The sequence below is a fragment of the Pantherophis guttatus genome, chromosome 12 (genome assembly GCF_059756535.1).
Source record: "Pantherophis guttatus breed Tessera chromosome 12, ASM5975653v1, whole genome shotgun sequence".
In the NCBI taxonomy this organism is placed as follows: Eukaryota; Metazoa; Chordata; class Lepidosauria; order Squamata; family Colubridae; genus Pantherophis; species Pantherophis guttatus.
Window position 1 is genome coordinate 6421047 of NC_142074.1, and position 22954 is coordinate 6444000.

The 22954-nt window shown below is 38.8% G+C and overlaps 1 protein-coding gene and 1 long non-coding RNA gene across 2 annotated transcripts in view; one reads left to right on the plus strand and one right to left on the minus strand.

Annotated features, from left to right (window-relative positions):
- Nucleotides 1-22954, plus strand: part of TRPC5 (transient receptor potential cation channel subfamily C member 5) — a 286202-nt gene that overhangs the window by 224923 nt on the left and 38325 nt on the right. The window lies entirely within an intron of this gene.
- On the minus strand, nucleotides 8851-11073 carry LOC148112208 (uncharacterized). The gene is made up of 2 exons (XR_015729668.1): nucleotides 10201-11073; nucleotides 8851-9111 (listed from the first exon to the last, which is right to left on the minus strand). It is a non-coding gene; the product is annotated as an uncharacterized LOC148112208 (long non-coding RNA).

Below are 22954 nucleotides of genomic sequence, written 5' to 3' on the forward strand. Positions count from 1 at the left end.
GTTCAATCTCCGCTCCTGCTCAAATCTTAGTCCAGTTGCCCCAGCTTGTAGAGGTCATAATGGCCGCCTCCCCCACCGTGGGGGATGAGCTGCCTCCAACCTTCTGAGGAACTTGCCTGTTCCTCTTGGTCTCCCGAAGCGCCTCTCTCATTAAAGGTTACATTTTAAATCTTTGTATCCTTGCCTGTAAACCAAATAACAAACTAATTTTCTAGGCATTAGAAAGCTATCTTTTCAATATTTGCTCCTGAAATATTTTGGGCAAATTAACTGAAATGTATATAGCCATTTATTTATTTTGGGAGAGAAGGAAGGGAAGATTCAGTATTGCTAAAGATGGCAGCAATGAAAATATTGGTTAAAAACCAGGAGCCAAAAACTGGAGCCAGTGAATGCCTTCTCTCTAAGGTTTTGCAAGAACTACAGAACTCGTTTCCCAAGCCAGCTTTTCCCATCAACATTTTAGAGAATTGATCTGCCAACCAACTAAGCAAGCAATGCTGAGATTAATATTACTACCTACAATGGAGAATATGTTTTCTTTAGATATAACTAGCTGAAGAAATACGCTAAACCAGGGGGGTCAAATTCGATTTCATTGAAAACTGGAAGCATTGCAGTGATACCGGCTGGGAAATAGCGAAGCTCTGACGAGCTTCACAAAAACCCAGCCAGACAAACCGCTGTGGGGGGGGGGTCTTCATATGACAATTGCAATGTTCCAAGGTCACGAGATCCCCTTTTGTGACCTTCTGACAAACAAAGTCAATGAGGAAGCCAGATTAATTTAACAACCGTGTTACTAAATTAACAGCTGCAGTGTTTTGTTTAACAAGTGTGGCAAGAAAGGTTGTAAAATGGGGCAAAACTCATTTTATAACAACATAGTGTCTCACAGAAATGTTGGGCTCAATTGTGGTCATAAATCAAGGACTACCTGTATACATTCATGTCCCAGGATTGCAGGATCCAATCTGGGTCTGTCACCTGCAGAAGAGATTTAATCTGGAGCCCATCTAAACTGTTGCAGCTTTGCAGAGCTAACTCTTAAAATAATCTCCCACTACAGTTCTACAACCAGAACCCATACATAATTGTAATTGCAATTAAAAATCACTTAACAGTTTAGATATTTAAAAAAAACCAATTCCTTGGTTAATGAAGAGAAGATTTAGGGATAACATGAGAGCTGTCTTCTAGTACTTGAGGGGCTGTCACAGAGAAAAGATGATCAACTTATTCTCCAAAGCACCTGAGGGCAGGACAATATGTAACAGGTGGAAGCCTGTTAAAGAGAGATCCAATCTGGAACTAAGAAGAAACTTCCTGACAGTGAGAGAAATTAATCAGTGGAACAGCTTGCCTCCAGAAGTTGCCAGTGTTCCATTGCTGGAGGTTTCCAATAAGAGATTGGACAGCCAATTGGGTGATATGAGGCTTTTGCCTTGGACAGGGGGTTGGACTGGAAGACCACCAAGGTCCCTCCAACCCTATGATTGTATGATGATGGTCAATGGTTGGGGGGTGGGGACCAACAACCTATTTGCAGCATTCAATGATCCAACCAGCAATTGAACATGAGTACAGGTAAAACTTCATAAATACAAACCCTGTAATATACTATGCAGTGTGAGGGGGCTTAATATTGGAAAGGGGGGGGGAGAGAGAAATATTTATAGGAAACAAAGAAGCAGCAGGGCCCCTTTGAAGGCAGAGCAAATTCACAGCAATGGCACTTTCATTGGTGTCTCATTTCTGAAGTTCTTTCTGCTTGCCTTGAAAGCTGAAACAGTCATGATTAACACCCCTGGTTCCAAGTGACATTTTGCACTTTGAACAGGCACACAGCAGGGATGATGTACTAAGAATGGACTACCTGCAAAACAAGAAATTATGTCTGTGGGCCGCAGAAAAGGGCCAGCCTCACAGTGCGAAGTCAAATGCCATTTTGAGCGTGTTACATTGAAGTCCCCCCCTTAAGAGAAACCCAAGCCTCTCTCTTTCCCTGTCCCGAAGAACATCTCTGAAAAGCAGCTTCAAATAATCAGATCTAAGGCCTCTGGACTGCATTTCTGGGCATATGCTGGTGGGTGCTTAAAATCCAGCACTGCACCCTATTCCTTATTACAGCTCAATGTTAGCCTTCATCTTTTTTTTTTCCTGAAAAAGTCCAGTTCCTTGAACAGCTATGTACAAGGGAAGGGTCAATCTGTTAATAATTCATTTCAAACATTTTTTCTCTGTGTTCTTGGCAAATCATCTTTGCCGCTGATGTCCTAGCTGGAAACTGTTTTTAAAGTGGAGTCACAGGGGAAAGCATTAACACATATGGAGATTTAGCAGAAATATTCATATCACATCTGATTCTTTCCTCTGGCCTCCCCATCCTGATGTGTGTGGCTTCGGCATCCGTTTGCAATCAGCGGTAGCTGCAGGGTGCAGAGGAGATGAAAGAGCTAGTTATTGCTTAATATAGCCATTTGCAATCGGAGTCCTCCAGAGGTATTGAGATTACAAGTCTTTTATTATCACAGTCACTGGCCAGCATTACGGAAAATGATTACAGAGATGTAGTGACACAGGTTGGACCATAGGTGTCAATTTAGCTTTTTACACTTAAAATATCCCAGTGATCTCCTGGTACAGCCAAATAAAGTTTTCAGAAAAGGTTCAGTTTAGATGTCCTTCTGGGGGCAGTTAGAAGTTCATTACAATGAGCTAGTGGCCGTTGCAGTTGGAGAAAAATATATATATTTTTAATTTTTTAAAAAGTTTTTTATTAGTAATTCAAAATTAAAAACATTGGACATAGATATGACATCACTGGTCTCAAGCACCTTCCAACACTTTTAAGTTAATACATAATATATTAATGATGATATAATAATATATTCCTTACACCTTATACGTTATTTAAACATAGCATAATATAATCATTTATACCTTATTCCTATACAATTATACATATCTATATCTGTAGAAGAGGCGATAGACATCACGATCTCCGGAACGTTTAAAAGTTTAAAATTTTTTATTTTAAAACTTGTGCTAAGCTTTCGTCGGCCTCTACCGGCTTCGTCAGAGTATAAAATCCCCATTGAGGAGCTGCTTGCTTTTATGTAATGCTGTTACCCCCCAGGGAGAGAAAGAGGCAACACACAATGGGGCAGGAGGCAGGGGAAAGTGCATCGTCATCCGTCAGCATGACTAAGGCAGAAAAAAAGATAATTACAGGGGGAAGGCAAGGGTGTGGGCCTGTTACACGCACAATGACCAAATTGATCAGCATTACATAAAAGCAAGCAGCTCCTCAATGGGGATTTTATACTCTGACGAAGTCGGTAGGAGCTGACGAAAGCTTAGCACAAGTTTTAAAATAAAAAATTTAAAACTTTTAAACGTTCCGGAGATTGTGATGTCTATCGCCTCTTCTATAACTATACCTGGAACTCGCATCTTTAGGACAATTCTTAATATCTATATCTACATATACCTATCTATACAATTCACATACATATTTATCTATAACAACATATATAATTCTAGTCTAACACTACACATTTGTCTTGGGTATTCTCCTTTTATCTAACCATTCATAGAATTTTGCCCAGATTTTATAGTACAATGTTTCGCTTTTATCCCTGAGTTCCAAGGTGAGTCTATCCATTTCTGTGCAGTTGAAAATTTTTAGTAGTATTTCCTCTTCATTTGGGGTATCTTTCTCTTTCCACTTCTGCGCAAAGGCTATCCGTGCTGCTGTAAGTATATGCAGTAGTAGATAATTTATGTCTTTCTTGTATTTGCCCTCTGTCAAAAATTCCAGTTTGACTTCTATGTTTATTAACAACATTTCTTCCAACCAATTCTTTATCAGATTCCAGTATTTCTTTGCCTTTGGGCATTCCCACCACATATGATAGAATAGCCACCTCACACTTCCAACATGCAGGGGAATTTCTGTTAGTGATTTGTGCTAATCTTGTGAGGGGGAGGTGCCACCTATAAAACATCTTATATAAATTTTCTTTATACTAAGTTGCTAATGTAATTTTTAATTTTTTTTCCCAGAGAGTCTACCAATTGTCCAAATCAATACTATGCCCAAAATATTTACTCTAAATTATCATTGTTTATTCTAAATTATCAAAGAATTATTGTGATAATTCTTGCTTTATACGCCATTCCTTTTTGTCTTTGCTAAATTTAGATTGTATTTGGAGGTATGCCCATCATTCCAATTCAATTCCTTCTTTCTTTAAAATGTTTCTCACTTTCAGTTCTCCTCTCTCATTCAGAATATCTTTATAGATGACAACCCCCCCCCCCACAATTTAGTAAAATTTGGATGACTATACATTTCCAAAGTTGACACCCAGTTGGGAATTTCCATATAATTATTTCTTCTTGTCTTAATTCAGATACCTAATAGAGCCCTCCTGATATAATGCCTCCGGAAGTACTGATGGACTTTATGCTTTTCCTCCCATAAAATAGTATGCCATCCTGTCTGTAAATTGTGGCCTTCTAATCCCAATAGTCTTGTATTTTTGAGATGCATCCACTCACTTATCCATACCAAAGCTGCTCCCTGATAATATTTTCCCCAATCTGGCAAACCGAATCCCCCTCTTTCTCTAGCATCTTGTAATAACTTTAATCTAATTTTCATTTTTTTCCCTTGCCAGATGAATTTTGAAATATGTCTATCCAAATTAGTAAAAAAAAATCTTTTTTGAGCCGAATTAGTATGCACTGGAATAGAAACAACATTTTTGGTAGGACATTCATCTTAATGGTGGCTATCCTGCCCATTAAAGATAGCTGTAAAAAAAAATTGCAGTTGGAGAAAAATATGTACATGAAATTTGTCTGATTTCCCCAGAGGAAAAAGTATAATTAAGAGCCATTTGAATGAGTTTCTATAGAAACACTGGTGGAATAAAATATGGAAACATTGGTAGAATAAATCCCTAACTGCTCCATTACAATCAGAGCATAATTTTAGGGCATCAGAAATCATTCACAAACAAGGTTTGAGAATTCCGGGAAGTTAAATATTGGAGCTTGATGGAAAAACAAACAAACTTTTATAAAATGTTGGTCCAAGGATCCAGATGGATTGAAGTTATCAGTCTGGTGCCCTGATTGCATTTAAGTTTTCTGCTGTGTTCTGTCTACCGTATCTTGGCTTCCTAGCCTGATCATTACTCAGCAATGCTTCAGGAGAACACCCATCAGATTTGCACGTTAAGTTAAAGGCCTAGCCTTTGTGGGTGAAAACCAAAATACAAATCTAAGTCATGTCCTCATCTCAATCTGGGTCAAGCCCCACTTCATTATTATAGACAGCCAAACACTATATTGATTTACCTGAGTGAATTATAACTACTTTTATAAAGGATTGGAAACATTTATAGACTTTTTGCTGCAAAATGGGTAAAAATGAACTGCTGATTTCAGGATTTATTGATTTAAGATTTCTGTTTATGGGCAGTAGGGAACTATGATTTGTAGCATAGGAGGGTGGAGATGGTAATTACCACGTTTGTAACTGCTTCAAAGAAGATTGAAAATCATTTCTTTATATAGCTGTCTTCTTCTTGCATTCTTGTTATTCTTCACTTTTTCTTTTACTCTTTTATACTCTTTTCTATTTCTTCTATGTTTTGTATTTTTAAAATATGTATAATTGTAAAATCTTTTAATAAAATTTTTATAGACAGATGATAGATGGATTGGTGAATAGAATAGAATAGAACAGAACAGAACAGAACAGAACAGAACAGAACAGAACAGAACAGAATAGAATAGAATAGAATAGAATAGAATAGAATTTGTCGTTGGTGCATATCCTCTCAGTGTACATAAAAGGAAAAAAGAAAAAATACATTCAACAAGAATTATAAGATACAACACTTAGTGATAGTCATGGGTTACTAATAAGCAATCAAATCATACTAGGAAATAAACAGAACAATATAAATCATAAAAATACAAGCAACATGGTTCAGTCATAAGTGGGAGGAGATAGGTAATAGGAAGGATGAGAAGAGTAATAGTAATAGTAATACGGTCCTAGTTTGACAGTGTTGTGGGAATTAGTTGTTTAGCAGAATGATGCATTCGGGGGGAAACTGACTTGTGTCTAGTTGTTCTGGTGTGCAGTGCCCTATAGCATCATTTTGAGGGTAGAAGTTGAAACAATTTATGTTCAGGATGTGAGGGGTCTGTAGATATTTTTTCAGCCGTATTTTTGACTTGTGCAGTATACAGGTCCCCAATGGAAGGCAGTTTCGTAGCAATTGTTTTTTCTGCAGTTCTAATTATCCTCTGAAGTCTGTGTCTGTCTTGTTGGGTTGCTAGAACCAAACCAGACAGTTATAGAGGTGCAGATGACAGACTCAATAATTCCTCTGTAGAACTGAATCAGCAGCTCTTTGGGCAATTTGAGCTTTCTGAGTTTCTGCAGAAAGAACTTTCTTTGTTGTGCTTATTTGATGATGTTTTTGATGTTAGGTGTCCATTTTAAGTCTTGAGATATGATGGAACCTAGAAACTTGAAGGTCTCTACTGTTGATACTGTGTTGTCTAGTATTGTAAGAGGTGGTAGCAGTGATGGGATTCAAATAATTTAACAACTGGTCTCTGCCCTAATGACTGGCTGGGTGGCCGTGGACATGGTGGACATGGCCAGGGGGTGTGACAGGCAGCACTCAGCCTCCTGCACCCGCCCCCCGGGAGCAAAAATGGGCGCACCCCATGTGCCCCATTTTGGGCCTAGGAGGCCTCCCTGAAGCCTCCTGGGAGCGAAAACTGCCCCATTTTGGGCCTAGGAGTCCTCCCTGCACTTACCTGAAGCCAAAATGGGGCACGTGGGGAATCATGGAAGGGGAGGGGCTAGCCAGCAATTTAACTACCGGTTCACCCGAACAAGCCCGAACTGGCTGAATCACACCACTGGGTGGTAGTATACGAGGGTTTCTCCTAAAATATACCACCATTTCTATGGTTTTGAGTGTGTTTACTTCAAGATTGTTCCAGTTGCACCACAAGGCAAGTTATTCAACCTCCCATCTATATGCAGATTCATCATTGTCTCAAATGAGACCAATCACTGTTATATCATCTGCAAACTTCAGCACTTTAACAGAGGGATCTTTTGAGATGCAGCCATTGCTGTATAGAGAGAACAAAAGTGGAGAAAGCACAGAGCCCTGGGAGGCTCCTGTGCTAATCATACAAGTATCTGATGTGATTTTGCCTAGCTTCACCTGTTGCTTCCTGTCTGTTAGGAAGCTTATGATCCATTTACAAGTGTGGTCAGGTACAGCTAGCTGATTTAGTTTAGTTATAAGAATATATGGAATGATGGTATTGAATGCTGAGCTGAAGTCTATAAAGAGGACCCTTGCATAGGTCTTTGGAGATTCAAGATGTTGTAGAATGCAGTGCAGAGTCATATTAACAACATCAACTGTCGGTTTATTTTCTCGGTAGGCAAATTGCAAGGGGTTTAACAGCGGATCCATGATGGTTTTCAGGAGGCCAGCACTAGCCTTTCAAAGGTTTTCATAACTACAGATGTTAGAGCAACCAGTCTGAAGTCATTCAATTCCTTGATGGAGGGTTTCTTTGGCACTGGGATGATAGTAGAGTGTTTGAAGCAGGAAGGAACATAGCACATCTCTAGTGATTTATTAAAGATGCAGGTGAAGATAGGGGCTACTTGGTCAGCACAGGCTTTTAAGCAAGAAGGAGTTATTTTGTCTGGGCCTGGTGTTTTTCCTGGCTTTTGTCTGTGAAATAGACTTGCACCTCATTTTCTGTAATCACCAAATGTGGTGGGCCCAATGGGATGGGGTTAGTTGTAGGAGGCTTGGCTGTTGTTGGTGTGTCTGAGACAGGGATTGTGGAGATAGGTGGCTGTAGTAGTTGATATAGATAGATAGATGAGAGATACTTAGATAGATAGATAGATAGATAGATAGATAGATAGATAGATAGATAGATACATTTTATATCCTGTATATCAATATTTCCCCACAAATTTAGATTAAATGGCCTTATAGTAAGATGATTGCATAGATTTAGGTAGATTTATAGTCACTCTTTGGTTATAAATAGCTTTACAAAGAGATTACAAATTTAGCTCCACTAACATCCCTCCATCCACTCACCCATCCATCCATCCTTTGATCATTCTGAAAATCCTAAATTGTATGAATGTTGCAAACCTGGTGCAAACCATCTAGTATTTAAAACATATTTATACTCATCAGTCTCCCAACTAACATATTTGATCTTCTTCAAGAAGTCAATTTGATCAGAACAAAACTGCCATGAGTGATCTTTCCAACAGAGGAAGAATGCCTTCAATGTTCTCCTCAACCCCTTTGGAAGCTATGCTAAAATGACTGTCTCAACAGCTCTGGATTTTTGGTTGAGGGAAGATGCTCTGCTTAAGGATCCCAGCATGGAATTGATCCTATATATAATAATTAAAATAGCAGTGGAGAGAATAATACACATTTGCTTTACCATCCTATTTTATATGGCTTCCAAAAATTGTCCCTCTTAGGTCTCTGTCTGATCTGTAATATGTGGTTTATTTATGAAGATAAGCAGTTGGTAGTCTTAAACCTCTGCCAAAGATTCTCCCAAAGACTGAATCTTGTTTGAAATCCATAGATGCTGCAAATAGGGCTGATTCTGATTTATGCATATATTTCTTTACCAAAGATCAAACACTGGCTCATCGTCAAGCATCCAATACAAAACCAACCTGTCCATCAGCCATGATGTTATCCACACCCTGTAAGGCCTAATGCCAAGAATGACCCATGGAGATTCTTCCAAGTTGGGCTCTTTATTGTTTCATACCTATAGATAAAATCTTGCCAAACTGAAGACTCTACTGTCTGCATCTACAATATACTCTGGGAACTATTAGGGAGGGACTGTCTTCATCTTCTTTCTCTCACAGATCTGAGCTGAGCTACCTCTTACTCTTCTGGAATGCACCCCATTCCTTCTGGAAATCCATCTCCTCACTACAATTCCATCACAATCCAACCATTGATCCAATTTGCAGGAGAAATGTCACATAGAAAGCTAGAAATGATTAAGAAAGAGATTATTCTTCCTACTATTCTTAGTGGGTTTTATAATAGTTGAAGCCAATCTTTAGAGAGTTGGTTTATTCATATATTAAATTCGTTTTGACACCCATCTCAAAAGTCAACTTTTGCAAATTGAGATTGGGTTAGCTTGTTCAATATAGGTATAAAATGAAACCAATACAAGCACCCAGCAATCAAGAGAGAATAGAAGTTCTATCCCCCCCCAATTGTTCACTTCTTATCTGTTTGATCAACTTAATGCCAGCAGTAGACCAGATAGGCAGACAGCCTGTGTCTGTCTCCCAAGAGAAAGAACGAAATGTTTTCTCTCCCAAATAAAGCCGACAAAAACCTGTGATCTTGCCAATAAGAGAAGACAGCTCAAGTCCTAGTGCAGATTATCTCCAAAGCACTGCCGACTCATTAATTCTCATTGCTATTATTAGTTGTCCCCACATAGTTTTAAAGCATTCTTTTTATCGTCAACTTTAGACTTGCCCAACCTTTTTCTGTTGGACAACACTCTATTAAGGACATCATTAAGGTTCTATCTGTTGGCTCAGAATGTGACAACCAAACTGTTCTTTGTCCTTACATATTCACAATAAGTGATTTCATTTTTGTTTAATTAGTCAGTGTTTGTTACTGTTAGCAAATCTAGTTAGTCCTTCTTATCATGACTTTGGTTGGCAGGGATACTAAAAGAATGAATCTGGGAGAGTTGTTCAAAGTTCAGTCTTTTGGCTAAGAACATCTTGTCCACAGATGACCATATGCAAAAAGGCCTTGATACCATGCCCAGATTTTGCCTAATTACAAATATATCTTGGGGAGATTTGGACTCAAAAACTATGGCAGACTGCAGATAGCTAGACCAGGGGTTGGCAACCTATGGCTCTGGAGCCACATGTGGCTCTTTCAGCTCTCTACTGTGGCTCCCTCTCAGCTTATCCCACCACTGGCTGGCCCCGCCCCTCCCCTCCCAGTCACTGCTCGCCTGGCCTGAGAAAGTAAGGGTGACAGCGGGAGATGGACACTCACTCCATATTCCAGAACTGGAGCGAATTGCCCCTGTACTTGCCTTTGTGCGGCAACAGCATTCTGCCTTTGTTGCAGTACATTTGTACTCAAGGCAGCCTTCACCTCCTGCCGCTTCAGGCTCAGAGCTGTTACCACCTCCATGGTCTGCCCGCTGCTCTCACAGTGCCTTGCACAGCACAGTGAAATTTAGTGTGCTTCACAATGGGGGAGACAGGTTCCCCTCTTCCTCCTGGAGCCCATTATGATGCAGCGCCACAATGCAACCTACCTCACTGGCAAGAGAGAGAGAAAGAGAGAGAGAGAAAGAGAGACAAAGAGAGAGAGAGAAAGAGACAGAGATAGATAGAGACAGACAGACAGACAGACAGACAGAGACAGAAAGAGAGACAGAGAGAGGAGAGACAGAGAGGGGGGAGAGACGGAGAGAGAGAAAGAGAAAGAGAGAGAGAAAGAGACAAAGAGAGTGAGAGAGACAGACAGACAGAGAGAAAGACAGAGAGAGAGACAGAGAAGGAAAGAGACAGACAGAGAGAGAGAGACAGAAAGAGACAGACAGACAGACAGACGAGAGACAGAGAGACACACACAGAGAGACAGACACAGAGAAAGACACAGAGAGAAAGAGACAGAGAGAGACAGAGAGACAGGGAGGGAAAGTGAGACACGGAGAGAGAGACACACACACACACACAAAGGCAGAGAGAGAGAAGAGAGAGAGACAGAGAGAGAGAAACATACACAGAAAGAAAGAGACACACAGAGAGAAACAGGGACAGTGAGAGAAAAGAGAGAGAGAGAGAGACAGATACAGAGAGAGACAGAGACAAAGAGACAAAGAGACAGAGACAAAGGCAGAGAGAGAGAAAAAGAAAGAGAAAGAGAGACAGAGAGAAAGAGACAGAGAGAGACAAAGACACACACAAGAGCCTTGATAGTACAGTGGTTTAGTGCACCCTGTTATTAACACAGCTGCCTGCAATTTCTGCAGGTTCGAATCTTACCAGGCTGAAGGTTGACTCAGCCTTCCATCCTTTCTAAGGTAGGTTAAATGAGGACCCAGTTTGTGGGGGCAATAAGCTGACTTTGTATAAAATATACAAAAGGATGAAGGCTATTGCTTAACGCATTGTAAGCCGCCCTGAGTCTCCGGAGAAGGGCGGCATATAAATCAAATTAAAAACACACACACACACACACACACACACACACACACAGAGAGAGAGAGAGAGAGAGAGAGAGAGAGAGAGAGAGAGAGAGAGAGAGAGAGAGAGAGGTGAACAACACACTCGAGGCCGGTGTGGCAAGAGGTGACTGGGAGGGGACAGGTGAGGCGGGGCCTGGCATGGCAAATAATTTAACAAATGGTTGCTCTTCTATCCTTTCTTTTCCCTGCTTTTACAACAAACCTTCTTCTCTTTCTTTCCCCTTCCTTCCTCCTCTCCTCTTCTACTTCCTCCTCCTCTCCTCTCCTCTCCTCTTCCCTACTTCCCCTTCCTCTTCCCCACACCTCCCGTCTTTTCCCCCCTTTCTCGCCTTCTCTCCTGCTCTTGTGCCCTATCTTTTCTTCCTCTCCTTCCCCTTTCTTCCTTTATTTTTTATTTTTATTGATTAAAAAAATACAAACAAACATAAATACAACAGTACAACATACACAACAAATAAACATAAATCAAGCCTCGCGACTTCATTCCAAGTTTGTCACATTGGTAAACTATATTTATATTCCTATCTCTGTATCTATATATTTACATGCAAAATAGTATCTTAAACTCCATGTTTAATTAATTATATTTCTTAATTGGTACCCAATTTTTGTCTATGTATTTCGACCTCTCTTTTGTGTGCCTATTTTTATTTTCCTTTTTTTTTTCTCCAACCAGTTATACCATTTCTGCCATACTAAATAATAATCAGTTTCTTCCTTTTCCTGTATTTCTTTTGTAAGTTTGTCCATTTTTGTACATTTCTGCACATTCCATAATTTTAGTGATTATTTTATCTTCCGTTGGTGTGTCCTCATGTTTCCAGTTCTGGGCAAAGACTATCCTTGCTGCCGTTAGTATGTGGATAATTAGATATATTATTTCTTTTTCGGAGTGACCTGTGATTATTCCTAATAAGAAAATTTCTGGCTTCATTTCTAATTTCTGGTTTGTGATCTCTTCTACTTCTATCCTAATTGCCTGCCAAAACTGTTTTGCCCTCTGACAAGACCACCACATATGGTAATACGTTCCTTTTTGCAATTTGCACTTCTAACAAATTGGGGAGGTATTTGGAAACATTTTTGCTAGGTGCGCAGGGGGGAGGTGCCACCTATAGAACATTTTATATATATTCTCTTCGTAGGGTATAGGCATTGTTAGTTTATAATTTACGTTCCATAATTTTTCCCATTTTTCCAATTCATTGTTATATCCAAAAATTTTCGCCCAAATTATCATATTTTCTTTTCTTTTCTTTTTTTTTTCTTTTTTCTTTTTTTGATTTATATGCCGCCCTTCTCCGGAGACTCAGGGCGGCTTACAGTGCGTTAAGCAATAGCCTTCATTCTTTTGTATATTTATACAAAGTCAGCTTATTGCCCCCACAAACTGGGTCCTCATTTAACCTACCTTAGAAAGGATGGAAGGCTGAGTCAACCTTCAGCCTGGTAAGATTCGAACCTGCAGAAATTGCAGGCAGCTGTGTTAATAACAGGGTGCATTAAACCACTGTACTACCAAGGCTCTTTGACCATTTCTTCTTCTAATTTATATCTTAATAAATAATTATAGCTTTTGGTTATCAATTTATCATCTGTTCCTTGTAGAATTTTGTCTAATTCATATGGTTCTTTTTGAAATCCGAATTGCACCAGATGTGTCTTGTATCTGGATTCTATCTGTAAATATGGCCACCAATCAATGTCTATACCCTGTTCTTTCAGTTCTTGTCTCGGTCTCAACTCTCCTTTGCTGTTCAACAGGTCTTTATAAGTTTTCATTTTATCCAAATCCATGGCATTGGGATAGATCTGTGCCTCCATGGTCGATAGCCATTCTGGAATTTTGTCATAGTGTACTTTTTTAATCTCCTGCCACGTTTTAAGCAATGCGTCTCTAATAATATGCTGTTAAAAGTATCTATGGTGTTTGTCTCTCCCTTCCCACAAAAATCCGTGCCAACCTCTTTGCAGATCAAAACCTTCTAATATTAATATTCTTTTATTTTTGAGCTCTATCCAATCTCTTATCCAAATCAATGATGTCGCTTTATAATACGTTTCCCAATCCGGTAGTCCTAATCCTCCTTTCTCTTGTGTGTCTTGAAGATGTCTTATTTTAATTCTTGCCTTCTTCCCCTGCCAAATGTAGTTTGCAATCATTTTATTAAACTCTTTGAAAAAGTCTTTTCCTGGCCTTATGAGAATTACTTGGAACAAATATAGTATTCTGGGTAATACGTTCATTTTGATAGATGCAATCTTTCCTAGAAATGATAGTTGTAAGTTGCTCCACGTTTCTAAATCCTTTTTTATCTGTTTTATCAATTTATCGTAATTATCTTCTCTGAGTGATGATCCCTTATTGGTGAGCCAGATTCCTAAGTATTTTACTTTTTTTACCATTTGTATTCCTAATTTATCTTCTAATTCTTTTTCCTGTAACTTTGTAAGATTCTTCGTTAATGCCTTTGTTTTTTGTTTATTAATTTTATGTCTGGCCATTCTTCCATACTCTTCTATTTTTGCTAGCAATTTGGTTCCTGTTAGTGCTGGTTGTTCTAGAATGAAAACTACATCATCCGTGAAGGCTTGAAGTTTATACTCCTCTTTTTTGATTTTCAATCTTTTTATGTCTTTATCTTTTCTGATTTTTTTTTAATTTGATTTATATGCCGCCCTTCTCCGGAGACTCAGGGCGGCTTACAATGCGTTAAGCAATAGCCTTCATTCTTTTGTATATTTTATACAAAGTCAGCTTATTGCCCCCACAAACTGGGTCCTCATTTCACCTACCTTAGAAAGGATGGAAGGCTGAGTCAACCTTGAGCCTTGGAGAGATTCGAACCAGCAGAAATTGCAGGCAGCTGTGTTAATGACAGGGTGCACTAAACCACTGTACTATCAAGGCTCTTTTCATTTATTATTATTTATTCATTTATTATTATTGATTTCATTTAATAACGTTTCTAACGATATAAACAGTAGAGGGGATAGGAGACATCCCTGTCTCGCTCCTTTTGATATTTCAAATTGTTCTGTCCACCATTTATCATTTATCTTTGCGCTTTGAGAGGAGTAGATCTTCCTTATCTTGTTTAAAAATTTGTCGCCAATTTCATATTTTCCAATTGTAGCGTAAGAAATTTCCAATTTAGATTATCAAAAGCCTTCTGCACATCCAAGAAAATTAATGCCAATTGTTTATCCGAATATTTTTCATAATATTCTAAAACATCAATTATTAGTCTCATATTATTTTTTATTTGTCTTCTTGGAATGAAGCCATTCTGGTCTGGATGGATATATTCGTTAATAATTCTTTTCAATCTCTGTGTGATAATCAGTGAGAATAATTTATAATCTATGTTTAGAAGTGATATTGGCCTGTGATTTTTGACTTGTGTGAGATCTGTTTCTTCTTTTGGAATGAGTGTGATGATGGTTTCAGTCCACGATTTGGGGATTGTGGCTTCTAAAAGTGCATCGTTAAAAACTTGAAGTAGAATTTGATCTATTGATTGTTGGCATGTTTTGTAAAATTCTGTTGGTATACCATCCGGTCCTGGGGTTTTATTGTTCTTTTGTTTTTTTCTTGCCTCTGTTAGCTCGGTCATAGTAATTGGTTTATTCAGTAGCTCTCTCTGTGTCTTTTCTAGTTCTTGAATGTTTGTTTTGCTTAAATATTCTTTGATATCTTCTTCCTGGATCTTTTCTTGTTTATATAAATTCTGGAAGTAATTTTTCACTATTCGTTTTTTATCTTCTTTTCTGTAGTATGTTTCCCCTACCTCATCTTGCAGTTGGTGTATTGTTCTCTTCTCTTTTTTCCTTTTTCAATTTATACGCTAGCCAGCATCCTGTTTTATTGGCGTATTCAAAATGATTTTGTTTTGCTAATTTAATCTTCCTTGCTATTTCTGTTTATGTAATTAAGTTAATTTTATGTTTGGTGAGATTTACTTTTTCTTTAATTACTTTATTATGAGGTTCTTTCTGCAACTCTAATTCATATTTTCTAAGTTCTATTAATAAGTTGTCTCTTATTTGTTGTTTGTCTTTATTTTTCTTTGCCATGTATGCGATTGTTAGGCCTCTTATATAGGCTTTGGCTGTGTCCCACAAGTTTTGAAGTGAGGTTTGCTCCTTTGTACTTATCTGGAAAAATGTAGTCATTTCTTTCTCAATCATTTGTGAATAATCTTTATCTTTTATTATTTCTTTGTTCATCATCCATCTTCTCTGTTTTCGGTATCCTTTCCATATTACTGTTATTGGACTATGATCTGCCCAGGTGTTTGTGGATATTTCAATTTCCTTTATGTCTTTTCTAAGTTCTGTAGTCATCCAGGCCATATCTATTCTAGACTACGATTGAAGTGGGCTAGAAAAGAATGTGTACTGTTTTTTTTCTTTACTCACCTCTCTCCATACGTCTTGTAATTGTAGTTCATGTGCCATATTTTTGAATGTGTCTGGGAGTGTTTTTTTCCTAGTTTTGTTCTTTTTATTACTCTGATAGTCTTTTTCCGTGTCTGTAATCGCATTAAAATCCCCTATAATACAGATATTCTTGTATTCCAAATCTTTAACCATATTGTGTATTTTTTTTTTTGAAGAATTTGTTTTGGTTTCTGTTTGGTGCATATATTGATATTAGTAGTATTGTTTTTGATTCTGTTTGTATCTCTATCATCAAAACCCTTCCATCTTCATCTGTATATATTTGTTTTGTTTTCAAGTGTTTCTTAATGTATACTGTGATTCCTCTCTCTTTTTGTTCTGCTAGTGAGGTGTATAGTGTTCCTAATCCTTGATTCTCTAGTAATTTCTGATGGTGTTTCTTGATGTGAACTTCCTGTAAGTTTATTATGTCCATCTCTAATTTTTGTAGTTTTGTTAATATGTGGGCTCTTTTGGTTGGTGCATTTAATCCATTTATGTTGATTGATTAATTCCCGTTCCATTCTTATTTCTTATCTATCTGTTGTCCTTAGTCTTCTTGTGTTTCTTGTTATTATTTGTGTTTTTTCCCTTGCTCCCTCTCTTTCCATTTTTTCTTTTTCCATTCTTCTCTTTTCTTCTTGCTCTCTTTCTGTTTCTTCTGTACTATGTTCTTCCTGGCTCTTGTTTTCTGGTTCTTCTCTGCTTTCCTGTTCCTCTTCTAATACAAAATGATGATCGAAAAATTCTTGGGCTTTTTCCAAACTATCGATCTTATATTTCTTGTCTTGCCAGGAAATCAATATACCTTCTGGTATCAGCCAGCAGAACATTATTTTATGTTTGTTTAGCTGTGATGTTAGGAAATTATAGTTTTTCCTTTGGTCCCTTATTCTTCTTGGTACCTGCTTGAGAGTTATTATCTCCTTTCCCTTATATGAAACTGCCTCTTCTCTCATCTTCTTATAAACATCTTCTTTTATAGTTTTTTTTAAAAATCTAATATGTACCTCCTTAGGCAATTTATGTCTGCGAGCATAATTTGTATGGACTCTATAGGTTTCGTCTATGTCTCTTCGGATGTCTTCTTTGTCTCTCTGGGTTGCTTCTGCTAATATTCCTGCCATTAATTCTCCTAAGTCTTCATCTTTGGTCTCCACTACGTTCTGGAACCTGAGGTAGAAAGATGCTTTCTCCATCTCTAAATATGTAATTGACTCTTCCAGTTCTCTATTAATTGACACTTGGTTTTGTTCCATCATTTCCATTCTCTTATCCGTTTGTTCCATTTTTACCTCCCCTTTTTGGATCCTTTGCTCATTTTTTACAATATTCTGCTGTATTTTTTCAATCTTATCATCCATTTTCTTGATATTATTGTTTACTTCTCCCACAACTATCTTCAAATCTTTATGATTCCTTCTTGTTTTTCATGGTTGTTAATCTCCAAACCTCTCCGACTTCTCTCTCCACACTCACAGTTCTGGTCCCGGGCATTTTCCTCTATGTAGTCAATTTAATTTATATTCCACAGCTTTTTTACTGGTATATCCTTTGGAGTTTTTCTATTTCCACTGTCCCTTCTCTTTCTGTACCGTCACTGTCAATCCACATTAGCTCTTCCGCTCCTCTCACTGTTTCGTCGCCGCTTATCTGGCTGCCGTCTTGCCACTTATTTGGAATCTCACTTTCTCCGCTCACTTTTCCCATTCTGTAGCTGTACCTTGTTCGATTTTCTCGTTCTCTCATTTGTTTCTCTTACCAATGTGTTCTCTTACTTTGATTTTCGCTTCCCACTGTTCAGTTGTCAGCGTTTTGGGCCAGCCAAAATGGCTGTTTTTTTTCTAACCAGAATTAAGAGGTTTCTCCTGAACCTTCAGAAAGATTGCTTTTCTCTCCAAGGTCCTTGAGGATTCCTTTTTTTTCTATTGATCTCTCCGGGATCAATAGCACCGGGATCGGCTTCCTAGTCAGAAATATTGGAACTTCGAGAATGGAGCTTCGTTCCCTTTGTTCCAGACACATTGACGTCACCATCAGAAGTCCTCCTTCCCCTTTCTTCCATTCCTCTCCTCTATCCCTCTCCTCCTCTCTCCTTTCTTTCTCCTTTGTTGTGCCATATTTCCCTTATTTGGTATCCGAGCAACTCCCATTTTCTAATAATATATACTTTCTTTTCAATTTCTTTCCCATTTTACCCAATCTATCATTTCATAATTGTACATTTATATTAATCGGCCCCCAGTGTTTTCTTTTCTGTGGGAAATTGGTCCAAATGATTTTTTGAGTGTTTAAGGTTGCAGATCCCTGAGCTAGACAATTCTCATTGCAAAAAATCTCCAGTTATTTAGTAGAGGATGAGAGATTTCTCTATAGAGAGTAACACAACCTGGGGCTTGCCCTAGGACTGTTTGTTTCAACATCCAGAGATTATGGGTTGCCATTTTTATCTTATCGTATCGTATCGTATCGTATCGTATCTTATCGTATTATCTTATCTTATCTTATCATTTTATTTTATCTTATCTTACCTTCTCTTCTCATTTATTTTATTTATTTAATTTAATTTAATATATTTTTTCATTTTTTTATTATTTTAATTTAATTTAATTTTAATATTTTATTATTTATTTTATTTGTATCCCACATTATTTTTACAAATAATTCAAGGTGGCAAACCTATCCAACACACCTTCCTCCCCTTTTTTCTCCCACAACAAAAAACCCTGGGTTGGGCTGAGAGGGAGGCACTGGCCCAAGGTCACCCAATCAGCTTTCATGGCTGAGGTAGGATTTGAAATCACGGTCTCCTTTTTTCTAGTCTGGTGCCTTAACCATTAAACCAAACTGGCTCTCTACACATTGCAATAAATGGAGGCTATAGATAGTTCTCAACTTAAGACCATGATTGGGACAGGAACTTCCTTTGCTAAGTGTTCCCAAAGGTGGTTTTTCAAAAGGCAACTGGACTTTCTCAGAACTGAAGAAGCCTCTTGCATGAGAAGTAAAATGACTTCAAGGAAAAGTCCAGTTGCCTTTTGAAAAGCCACCTTTGGGACAACTATGACTTGGATGACTGAGAATCTCCATAGACATCACTAAGTGATTATTTTATTTTTGGACTTTTTTTGCCATGGTCAATAGATGACCATGGATCATTAAGCGTATGTGACTTCCCCATTGACTTTGCTTGTTGGAAGCTCCTATGACTCTGGGACACCGCAACTGTTTGTAAATACATGCTGATTGCCAAGTACCCAAATTTTGATTATGTTACCTTGGCGATGCTATGACAGTCATAAGTGTAAGGACCAACTACAAGTCATTTTCTTCAGTGTGGTCATAATTTCACACAACCACTAAATGAATGGCCATAAATTGAGGACTACTTGTACTTGTCTTTCATATCTTTGAACTGGCAGACTATCCAGAGGAATATCTTCATTATTACATTAAAGATGCTGCCAAAACATTCTGAGACAACTTGGGGATTGTAGTCCAAGTACATTAGAGGGCACCAATTGGTGGACATTGGTTGAATAATATTTGTAAACAGACAGATGCAGTAGATGATGCAAAAGGGAAGAAGTATGGACAAGCATCTCCTACTTGGAAAAAAAATCCCCCATTTCTAGAAGAGTTTTCATATAGATAGCAGAACACACTTCTCAAATTCACACTTACTTTTACCTCCTCTCTCCCTCCTCCTTGATTTTTGTAGTCCCTGTAATAGGAAGAGAGATTCTGTAAGGGTTGCCTCTCCTTCCAATTTAAGAAAGTAAAAACTCTTGAAACGTAATAGTTCAAAAGGATCCTTTTATTAAGCAGAAGTGATAGCAACCCAGTTTAAAGCAAGATCTGAATACCCTTAGGCAAGACAAGTAGGATTAAAGCAGTAGAGACCCCTCCCTTTAAGTCAGAATGCAGATTTTAGCCAATACACAAGTGTGAAGATGTTTTCTTTACTAGTTTCCCTGAGAACCAGAGCAACCATGCATTCACACCATTATCCTTTAAAGTGAAACAACCCACATGGCTATCATAAACATTCCTCTATGTTAAGAGGATCTCAGGGCTCTTTGGTGCCAGGATATAGGTTGTAAAATATCTGTTGACACAGGCAATGCTATTAAATCGAATCCAAGTCTCCCCCTTCTTCCAACTGAATGGCAGTATCACTTTTAGGGATCTGACAGATTCTCTCATCATGTAATGTTCTTTGAGTGATTTCTGGAATGGATTTTGCTGCAGAACTAGAAAGTAGAAAATAGCTCTTTTGTCAAAAGATATCTTTAGAAAGCAGCTGCATTTTGATATTAGTTTTCCTCCCTTCTCTTACAAGTTTAGCTTCTGTTCCAGCTTAACAGATGTAGACTCTCTACTATAGGCTTCCAGAAGTGTTTTCACATGAGAAAAATGCTCAGAGGCTTCTCTGAATTTGTGTCCTGGTTTTCCAAATGCCATGCTAAGGGAGAAATCTCACAGTATTCATTCAAGATTCAGAAGGATTGTGACGGAGTGGAGCACTGGGCCCTAGCCAGGAAGATAGCACTTAGCAATAGTAATTAGACTTCTATACTGCTTCACAGTGCTTTACAGCCCTCTCTAAGCAGTTTACAGAGTCAGCATCTTGCCCCCACAATCTGGATCCTCACTTCACCAACCTTGGAAGGATGGAAGGCTGACAGAGCCGATCAGGATTGAACTCCTGGCAGAGTTAGCCTGCAATACTGCATACTAACCACTGTGCCACCACAGCTCTTAAATTGCAGTTCATTGGTGAGAAAAGTAAGGTCCTACATTTAGACAGGAAAAACCAAATGCACAGGTACAGAATAAGTGGTATATGGTTCAACAGTAAAGACTGTGAGAGGTATCTAGGTGCCCTGGTGGACTTCTGCTTAAGAATGAGCCATCATTGTGTTGCAACTGTTAAAAAACCCAATGCAGTGATGGATTATGTCAAGAGAGGGAGACAGGTAGTCCTAGACGTACAGTTGAGCCCAAAACTTCTGTTGCCAGGTGAAACATTTGTGATGTTTGCCCCATTTTATGACTTCTCTTGCCATAGTTGTTAAATGAATCACTGCAGTTATTAAGTTAGTAACACGGATGTTAAATGAATCTGACTTCCCCATTGACTTTGCTTGTCAGAAGGTCACAAAAGGGCATCTCATGACTCAGGGCACTGCAACCATCATAAATATGAGTCAGTTGCCAAGCATCTGAATTTTGATCATGTGACCATGGGGATGCTGCAATGGTTGTAAGCACTCGTCACTTCCCGCCTGGACTACTGCAATGCTCTCTACATGGGGCTCCCCCTGGGGTGCACCCGGAGGCTCCAGCTGGTCCAGAATGCGGCCGCGCGGGGGATTATGGGGGCGACGAGGCGCTCCCATGTGACACCTCTCCTGCGCGAGCTGCACTGGCTCCCGGTGGTCTTCCAGGTGCGCTTCAAGGTGTTGGTGACCACCTTTAAAGCGCTCCATGGCTTAGGGCCGGGGTATTTACGAGACCGCCTTCTGCCACCAATAGCCTCCCACCGGCCAGTACGCTTGCACAGAGTGGGCCTCCTCAGGGTGCTGTCCGCCAGACAATGTCGGCTGGTGACCCCCATGGGGAGAGCCTTCTTTGTGGCGGCGCCCACCCTCTGGAACAACCTCCCCCCAGAGACACGTACAATAACAGACCTCCGGATTTTTCGTCGGGCCCTGAAAACCTATTTATTTCAACCTAGCTGGGCTGGCTTGAGTTAAATTTTAAATTGATTTTAAATTGGATTGTTTTAATTTACGGCCAAAATATTTAATTATTTTAAACTGTTTTTAAATTTTGTATGTTCTGTTTTTTACTTTGGCTGTTCACCGCCCTGAGTCCTATTTGGAGAAGGGCGGTATAGAAATGGAAACAAATAAATAAATAAATAAGTGTGAAAAACTGTCATAAGTTTTTCCTAGAAAAAGTGCAGAGAAGAACAACAAAGATGAAAAGGGAACTGGAGGATGGACAGCTAAGGGAGCTGAGTATGATTAACCTAACAAAGATTAGGAATGACATGATAGCTGTCTTCTGGTACTTGAGGGGCTGTCATGGGGAGGAGAGGTTGACTTGTTCTCCAAAGTACCAGAAGGCAGGACAAAAAGTAATGAGTGGCAGCTTGTGTTTTTTTTTTTTTTAATTTGATTTATATGCAGCCTTTCTCCAGAGACTCAGGGCGGCTTACAATGTGTTAAGCAATAACTGTCTTTAACTGTCTTGTTAAAGACAGATCCAACCTGGAAATAAGGAGCAAGTTCTTGACAGTAAGGATGATTAATTAATGGAACACCTTGCCTCTCAGAATTGTGGGTATTCCATTGTTGCAGAAAAAAAGTGACGGATTAGGCCAAGCTCTTCAATGCAGGAAAGAGTTTATTGCGCAAGGTTCAAAGACAGCAAAGGGTCTGAACAAAGATGGCTGATTTTGACCAGATATTTATACAGTATAAAGGCAAAGTTATTACGAAGAGTGCGACATTTCACACGTAGAAGTTACCCTTTAATCTATCTCTAGGAAAGACATAACAGCCCTGTTCCCACAGGCTCAGGTTCTCAGCTCCGGAGCTCAAGACATAATAAAAGGAGATAAGGGGCTCAAAGGTGCCTCACGAGCAGTAAAGAGGAAAGTAAGGAAAGCAGTATTTCTTCTCTAGAATCTACATGACATTTGGGGTGCAATAAACATTAAACAACAGGAGGTATCTGTTTAGGGTCAGTTTGCCCTTTTACAATTCTGTACCTATGTCAAATACCGTTTGTCATCTCAGCACCTTGGCACGGAAGAGGCACTTCTGTCTTGACCAAAGATTTGGATTTCTAATATTTGAGTTTTATCCCAATATCGAATCTTAGCCTGGCTCACCATCACTGGAAGTTTTCAAGAAAAGATTGAGCAACCATTTATCAGGATGGAATAAGGTCTACTGTCTTGTAGAGAGGGTTGGTGTTAGATCCCTAAGAGTGATACTTGAACTAGAAGACCTCCAAGGTTTTTGCCAGCCCTATGATTCTACATTAGGGATAAGCTGAAAGCATACAAGAAACTATACTGGTCGGGAAGTACAAAGATGTAAGTCCAAAAACTTTTGGACGTACCAGCTAATGA